We start from the raw sequence: 9,478 nt of genomic DNA on the forward strand, positions 1-9,478 counted from the left end.
TTCGATCGTTGGTATCTCAATACCTAGTTCCATCTCGTTACCGGCAAGTCTCTTTACTCGTTACGTAATGAATCATCCCATAACTAACTCATTAGCTACATTGCTTGCAAGCTTATAGTGATGTGCATTACCGAGAGGGCCCAGAGATACCTCTCCGACAATCGGAGTGACAAATCCTAATCTCAAAATATGTCAACTCAACAAGTACCTTCGGAGACACCTGTAGAGCACCTTTATAATCACCCAGTTATGTTTGTGACGTTTGGTAGCACACAAAGTGTTCCTCAAGTAAATGGGAGTTACATAATCTCATAGTCAAAGGAACATGTATAAGTCATGAAGTAAGCAATAGCAACACACTAAACGATCAAGTGCTAAACTAACAGAATGGGTCAAGTCAATCACATCATTCTCCTAATGATGTGATCCCGTTAATCAAATGACAACTCATGTCTATGGTTAGGAAACTTAACCATCTTTGATTCACGAGCTAGTCAAGTAGAGGCATACTAGTGACACTATGTTTGTCTATGTATTCACACATGTATTATGTTTCTGGGTAATACAATTCTAGCATGAATAATAAACATTTATCATGATATGAGGAAATAAATAATAACTTTATTATTGCCTCTAGGGCATATTTCCTTCAGTCTCCCACTTGCACTAGAGTCAATAATCTAGATTACATAGTAATGATTCTAACACCCATGGAGCCTTGGTGCTGATCATGTTTTGCTCGTGGAAGAGGCTTAGTCAACGGGTCTGCAACATTCAGATCCGTATGTATCTTGCAAATCTCTATGTCTCCCACCTGGACTTGGTCCCGGATGGAATTGAAGCGTCTATTGATGTGCTTCGTTCTCTTGTGAAATCTGGATTCCTTTGCCAAGGCAATTGCACCAGTATTTTCACAAAAGATTTTCATTGGACCCGATGCACTAGGTATGACACCTAGATCGGATATGAACTCCTTCATCCAGACTCCTTCATTTTCTGCTTCTGAAGCAGCTATGTACTCTGATTCACATGTAGATCCCGCCACGACGCTTTGTTTAGAACTGCACAAACTGACAGCTCCACTGTTCAATATAAACATGTATCCGGTTTGCGATTTAGAATCGTCTGGATCAGTGTCAAAGCTTGCATCGACGTAACCATTTACGACTAGCTCTTTGTCACCTCCATAAACGAGAAACATATCCTTAGTCCTTTTCAGGTATTTCAGGATGTTCTTGACCGTAGTCCAGTGATCCACTCCTGGATTACTTTGGTACCTTCCTGCTAAACTAATAGCAGGGCACACATCAGGTCTGGTACACAGCATTGCATACATGATAGAGCCTATGGCTAAAGCATAAGGAACATCTTTCATTTTCTCTCTATCTTCTGCAGTGGTCGGGCATTGAGTCTGCCTCAATTTCACTCCTTGTATTACAGGCAAGAACCCTTGCTTTGCTTGATCCATTTTGAACTTTTTCAAAACTTTATCAAGGTATGTACTTTGTGAAAGTACAATTAATCGTCTTGATCTATCTCTATAGATCTTGATGCCTAATATATAAGTAGCTTCACCGAGGTCTTTCATTAAAAAACTTTTATTCAAGTATCCTTTTATGATATCCAGATATTCTATATCATTTCCAATCAACAATATGCCGTCCACATATAATATTACAAATGCTACAGAGCTCCCACTCACTTTCTTGTAAATATAGGCTTCTCCAAAAGTCTATATAAAACCATATGCTTTGATCACACTATCAAAGCGTTTATTCCAACTCCGAGAGGCTTGCACTAGTCCATAAATGGATCGCTAGAGATTGCACACTTTGTTAGCTACTTTTGGATCGACAAAACCTTCTGGTTGCATCATATACAACTCTTCTTCCAGAAATCCATTCAGGAATGCAGCTTTTACATCCATATGCCATATTTCATAATCATAAAATGCGGCAATTGCTAACATGATTTGGACAAACTTAAGCATCGCTACGGGTGAGAAAGTCTCATCATAGTCAACCCCTTGAACTTGTCGAAAACCTTTCACAACAAGTCGAGCTTTGTAGACAGTAACATTACCATCGGCGTCAGTCTTCTTCTTGAAGATCCATTTATTCTCAATGGCTTGCCGATCATCGGGCAAGTCAACCAAAGTCCATACTTTGTTCTCATACATGGATCCCATCTTAGATTTCATGGCCTCAAGCCATTTTGCGGAATCTGGGCTCATCATCGCTTCCTCATAGTTTGTAGGTTCGCCATGGTCAAGTAACATGACCTCCAGAATAGGATTACCGTACCACTCTGGTGAGGATCTTACTCTGGTTCACCTATGAGGTTTGGTAGTAACTTGATCTGAAGTTTCATGATCAATATCATTAGCTTCCTCACTAATTGGTGTAGTCGTCACAGGAACCGGTTTCTGTGATGAACTATTTTCCAATAAGGGAGCAGGTACAGTTAACTCATCAAGTTCTACTTTCCTCCCACTCACTTCTTTCGAGAGAAACTCCTTCTCTAGAAAGGGTCCATTCTTGGCAACGAATGTCTTGCCTTCGGATCTGTGATAGAAGGTGTACCCAACAGTTTCCTTTGGATATCCTATGAAGACACATTTCTCTGACTTGGTTTTGAGCTTATCAGGTTGAAGCTTTTTCACATAAGCATCGCAGCCCCAAACTTTAAGAAACGACAACTTTGGTTTCTTGCCAAACCATAGTTCATAAGGTGTCGTCTCAACGGATTTTGATGGTGCCCTATTTAACATGAATGCAGTCGTCTCTAAAGCATAACCCAAAAATGATAGCGGTAAATCAGTAAGAGACATCATAGGTCGCACCATATCTAGTAAAGTATGATTACGACGTTCGGACACACCATTACGCTGTGGTGTTCCAGGTGGCGTGAGTTGTGAAACTATTCCGCATTGTTTCAAATGTAGACCAAACTCGTAACTCAAATATTCTCCTCCATGATCAGATCGTATAAAATTTATTTTCTTGTTACGATGATTTTCAACTTCACTCTGAAATTCTTTGAACTTCTCAAATGTTTCAGACTTATGTTTCATTAAGTAGATATACCCATATCTGCTCAAATCATCTGTGAAGGTGAGAAAATAATGATATCTGCCGCGAGCCACAACATTCATTGGACCACATACATCAGTATGTATGATCTCCAACAAATCAGTTGCTCGCTCCATAGTTTTGGAGAACGACGTTTTAGTCATCTTGCCCATGAGGCATGGTTCGCAAGTACCAAGTGATTCATAATCAAGTGATTCCAAAAGTCCATCACTATGGAGTTTCTTCATGTGATTTACACCAATATGACCCAAACGGCAGTGCCACAAATAAGTTGCACTATCATTATCAACTCTGCATCTTTTAGCTTCAACATTATGAATATGTGTATCACTACTATCGAGATTCATCAAAAATAGACCACTCTTTAAGGGTGCATGACCATAAAAGATACTACTCATATAAATAGAACAACCATTATTCTCAGATTTAAATGAATAACCGTCTCGCATCAAACAAGATCCAGATATAATGTTCATGCTCAACGCTGGCACCAAATAACAATTATTTAGGTCTAAAACTAATCCCGAAGGTAGATGTAGAGGTAGCGTGCCGACGTCGATCACATCGACTTTGGAACCATTTCCCACGCGCATCATCACCTCGTCCTTAGCCAGTGTCCGCTTAATCCGTAGTCCCTGTTTTGAGTTGCAAATATTAGCAATAGAACCAGTATCAAATACACAGGTGCTACTGCGAGCTCTGGTAAGGTACACATCAATAACATGTATATCACATATACCTTTGTTCATCTTGCCATCCTTCTCATCCGCCAAATACTTGGGGCAGTTTCGCTTCCAGTGACCAGTCTGCTTGCAGTAGAAGCACTCAGTCTCAGGCTTAGGTCCAGACTTGGGTTTCTTCTCTTGAGCAGCAACTTGTTTGTCGTTGTTCTTGAAGTTCCCCTTCTTCTTCCCTTTACCCTTTTTCTTGAAACTGGAGGTCTTGTTGACCATCAACACTTGATGCTCCTTCTTGATTTCTACCTCTGCAGCCTTTAGCATTGCGAAGAGCTCGGGAATTGTCTTGTTCATCCCTTGCATATTATAGTTCATCACGAAGCTCTTGTAGCTTGGTGGCAGTGATTGAAGAATTATGTCAATGACACTATCATCCGGAAGATTAACTCCCAGTTGAATTAAGTGATTGCAATACCCAGACATTTTGAGTATATGTTCACTGACAGAACTATTATCCTCCATCTTGCAGCTGTAGAACTTATTGGATACTTCATATATCTCAATCCGGGCATTTACTTGAAATATTAACTTCAACTCCTGGAACATCTCATATGCTCCATGACGTTCAAAACGTCGTTGAAGTCCCAGTTCTAAGCCGTAAAGCATGGCACACTGAACTATAGAGTAGTCATCAACACGCGGCTGCCAGGCATTCACAATGTCTGCAGTAGCTGGCACAGGTGGTACACCTAGCAGTGCTTCCAGGACGTAACTCTTCTGTGCAGCAATGAGGATAATCCTCAAGTTACGGACCCAGTCCGTGTAATTTCTACCATCATCTTTCAACTTTGCTTTCTCAAGGAACGCATTAAAATTTAACGGAACAACAACACGGGCCATCTATCTACAACAAACATAGACAAGCAAAATACTATCAGGTACTAAGTTCATCATAAATTTAAGTTCAATTAATCATATTACTTAAGAACTCCCACTTAGATAGACATCCCTCTAATCATCTAAGTGATCACGTGATCCAAATCAACTAAACCATAACCGATCATCACGTGAAATGGAGTAGTTTTCAATGCTGAACATCACTATGTTGATCATATCTACTATATGATTCACGCTCGACCTTTCGGTCTCAGTGTTCGGAGGCCATATCTGCATATGCTAGGCTCGTCAAGTTTAACCTGAGTATTTTGCGTGTGCAAAACTGTCTTGCACCCGTTGTAGATGGAAGTAGAGCTTATCACACCCGATCATCACGTGGTGTCTGGGCACGACGAACTTTGGCAACGGTGCATACTCAGGGAGAACACTTTTATCTTGAAATTTAGTGAGAGATCATCTTATAATGCTACCGTCAATCAAAGCAAGATAAGATGCATAAAAGATAAACATCACATGCAATCAATATAAGTGATATGATATGGCCATCATCGTCTTGTGCTTGTGATCTCCATCTCCAAAGCACCGTCATGATCACCATCGTCACTGGCGCGACACCTTGATCTCCATCGTAGCATCATTGTCGTCCTGCCAACTATTGCTTCTACGACTACCGCTACTGCTTAGTGATAACGTAAAGCAATTACAGGCCGATTGCATTGCATACAATAAAGCGACAACCATATGGCTCCTGCCACTTGCCGATAACTCGGTTACAAAACATGATCATCTCATACAATAAAATATAGCATCACATCTTGACCATATCACATCACAACATGCCCTGCCAAAACAAGTTAGACGTCCTCTACTTTGTTGTTGCAATTTTTACGTGGCTGCTACGGGCTGAGCAAGAACCGTTCTTACCTACGCATCAAAACCATAATGATAGTTCGTCAAGTTAGTGCTGTTTTAACCTTCTCAAGGACCGAGCGTAGCCACACTCGGTTCAACTAAAGTTGGAGAAACTGACACCCGCCATCCACCTGTGTGCAAAGCACGTCGGTAGAACCAGTCTCGTGTAAGCGTACGCATAATGTCGGTCCGGGCCGCTTCATCCAACAATACCGCCGAACCAAAGTATAACATGCTGGTAAGCAGTATGACTTGTACCGCCCACAACTCACTTGTGTTCTACTCGTGCATATAACATCTACGCATAAAACCTGGCTCGGATGCCACTATTGTGGAACGTAGTAATTTCAAAAAAAATCCTACGCACACGCAATATCATGGTGATGCAGAGCAACGAGAGGGGAGAGTGTGTCCACGTACCCTCATAGACCGAAAGCAGAAGCATTAGCACAACGCGGTTGATGTAGTCGTACGTCTTCACGATCCGACCGATCAAGTAACAAACGTACGGCACCTCTGAGTTCTACACACGTTCAACTCGATGACGTCCCTCGAACTTCGATCCAGCCAAGCTTTGAGGGAGAGTTTCGTCAGCACGATGGTGTGGTGATGATGATGATGTTCTACCGACGCAGGGCTTCGCCTAAGCACCGCTACGATATTATCGAGGTCGATTATGGTGGAGGGGGCACCGCACACGGCTAAGAGATCCAAGGGATCAATTGTTGTGTCTATGGGGTGCCCCTCTCCTCCGTATATAAAGGAGTGGAGGAGGGGGGCGGCCAGGAGGAGGAGGCGCGCCCAAGGGGGGAGTCCTACTCCCATCGGGAGTAGGACTCCTCCTTTTCCTATTTGGAGAGGGAGAGGGAAGGAAGAGGAAGAAGGGAGGAAGGAAGGGGGGAAGCCCCCCTCCCAATTCGGATTGGGCTTGGGGGGGCGCCCCCTCCCTTGCTCCTTTCCCCTCCTTTCCACTAAAGCCCATTAAGGCCCATATACCTCCCGGGGGGGTTCCGATAACCTCCCGAAGCTCCAGTATTGTCCCAATCTCACCCAGAACCATTCCGGTGTCCAGATATAGTCATCCAATATATCGATATTTATGTCTCTACCATTTCGAGACTCCTCGTCATGTCCGTGATCACATCCAGAACTCCGAACTACCTTCGGTACATCAAAACACATAAACTCATAATATAACTGTCATCGAACTTTAAGCGTGCGGACCCTACGGGTTCGAGAACTATGTAGACATGACCGAGACATGTCTCCGGTCAATAACCAATAGCGGAACCTGGATGCTCATATTGGCTCCCACATATTCTACGAAGATCTTTATCGGTCAAACCGCATAACAACATACATTGTTCCCTTTGTCATCGGTATGTTACTTGCCCGAGATTCGATCGTTGGTATCTCAATACCTAGTTCAATCTCGTTACCAGCAAGTCTCTTTACTCGTTACGTAATGCATCATCCCGTAACTAACTCATTAGCTACATTGCTTGCAAGGCTTATAGTGATGTGCATTACCGAGAGGGCCCAGAGACACCTCTCCTACAATCGGAGTGACAAATCCTAATCTCAAAATACTTCAACTCAACAAGTACCTTCGGGGACACCTGTAGGACACCTTTATAATCACCCATTTACGTTGTGACGTTTGGTAGCACACAAAGTGTTCCTCCGGTAAACGGGAGTTACATAATCTCATAGTCATAGGAACATGTATAAGTCATGAAGAAAGCAATAGCAACACACTAAATGATCAAGTGCTAAGCTAACGGAATGGGTCAAGTCAATCACATCATTCTCCTAATGATGTGATCCCGTTAATCAAATGACAACGCATGTCTATGGTTAGGAAACTTAACCATCTTTGATTCACGAGCTAGTCAAGTAGAGGCATACTAGTGACACTATGTTTGTCTATGTATTCACACATGTATTATGTTTCCGGGTAATACAATTCTATCATGAATAATAAACATTTATCATGATATGAGGAAATAAATAATAACTTTATTATTGCCTCTAGGGCATATTTCCTTCACACATACCTTGATAAAGTTTTGAAGAAGTTCAAAATGGATCAGTCAAAGAAAGGGTTCTTGCCTGTGTTACAAGGTGTGAAGTTGAGTCAGACTCAATGCCCGACCACAACAGAAGATAGAGAGAAAATGTAAGTCATTCCCTATGCCTCAGCCATATGTTCTATCATGTATGGTATGCTGTGTACCAGACCTGATGTGTGCCTTGCTATAAGTTTAGCAGGGAGGTACCAAAGTAATCCATGAGTGGATCACTGGATAGCGGTCAAGAACATCCTAAAGTACCTGAAAAGGACTAAGGATATGTTTCTCATTTATGGAGGTGACAAAGAGCTTGTCGTAAATGGTTACGTCAACACTAGCTTTGACATTGATCCGGATGAGTATAAGTCATGATTCGGATACATATTTTTATTGAATGGTGGAGCTGTTAGTTGGTGCGTTCCAAGCAGAGCGTCGCTGCGGGATCTATGTGTGAAGCGAAGTACATAGCTGCTTCAGAAGCAGCAAACGAAGGAGTCTGGATGAAGGAGTTCATATCCGATCTAGGTGTAATACCTAGTGCATCGGGTCCAATGAAAATGTTTTGTGACAATACTGGAGCAATTGCCTTGGCGAAGGAATCCAGATTTCACAAGAAGACCAAACACATCAAGAGACGCTTCAACTCCATCCAAGATTTGGTCAAGGAGGGAGACATAGAGATTTGCAAAATACATACAGATCTGAATGTTGCAGACCCATTGACTAAGCCTCTTCCATGAGAAAAACATGATCAGCACCAAGACTCCATGGGTGTTAGATTCATTACAATGTAATCTAGATTATTGACTCTAGTGCAAGTGGGAGATTGAAGGAAATATGCCCTAGAGGCAATAATAAAGTTGTTATTTTATATTTCCTTATTCATGATAAATTCTTTATTATTCATGCTAGAATTGTATTAACCAGAAACTTGATACATGTGTGAATACATAGACAACACAACGTGTCCCTAGTATGCCTCTACTAGACTAGCTCCTTGATCAAAGATGGTTAGGTTTCCTACCCATGGACATGAGTTGTCATTTGATAACGGGATCACATCATTAGTGGAATGATGGATGGACAAGACCCATCCGTTAGCTTAGCATAATGATTGTTCAGTTTTATTTCTACCGCTTTCTTCGTGTCAAATATATATTCCTCCGACTATGAGATTATGCAACTCCCGGACACCGGAGGAATGCCTTGTGTGCTATGAAACGTCACAACGTAACTGGGTGATTATAAAGATGCTCTACAGGTATCTTCGAAGGTGTTTGTTGGTTGGCATAGATCGAGATTAGGATTTGTCACTCCGAGTATCAGAGAGGTATCTCTGGGCCCTCTCGGTAATGCACATCATATGAAGCCTTGCAAGCAATGTGACTAATGAGTTAGTTGCAGGATGATGCACTACGGAATGAGTAAAGAGACTTGCCAGTAACGAGATTGAACTAGGTATGAAGATACTGACGATCGAATCTCGGGCAAGTAACATACCGATGACAAAGGGAATAACTATATTGACATTACGGTTCGACCGATAAAGATCTACGTAGAATATGTGGGAACCAATATGAGCATCCAGGTTCCGCTATTGGTTATTGACCGGAGAGGTATCTCAGTCATGTCTACATTGTTCTTGAACCCGTAGAGTCTGCACGCTTAACGTTCGATGACGATTGGTATTATATGAGTTATGTGTTTTGGTGACCGAAGGTTGATCGGAGTCCCGGATGAGATCATGGACATGACGAGGAGTCTCGAAATGGTCGAGAGGTAGAGATTGATATATTGGAAGGTTATATACGGACACCGGAATGGTTCC

The sequence above is a fragment of the Triticum dicoccoides genome, chromosome 1B (genome assembly GCF_002162155.2).
Source record: "Triticum dicoccoides isolate Atlit2015 ecotype Zavitan chromosome 1B, WEW_v2.0, whole genome shotgun sequence".
NCBI classification, from domain to species: Eukaryota; Viridiplantae; Streptophyta; class Magnoliopsida; order Poales; family Poaceae; genus Triticum; species Triticum dicoccoides.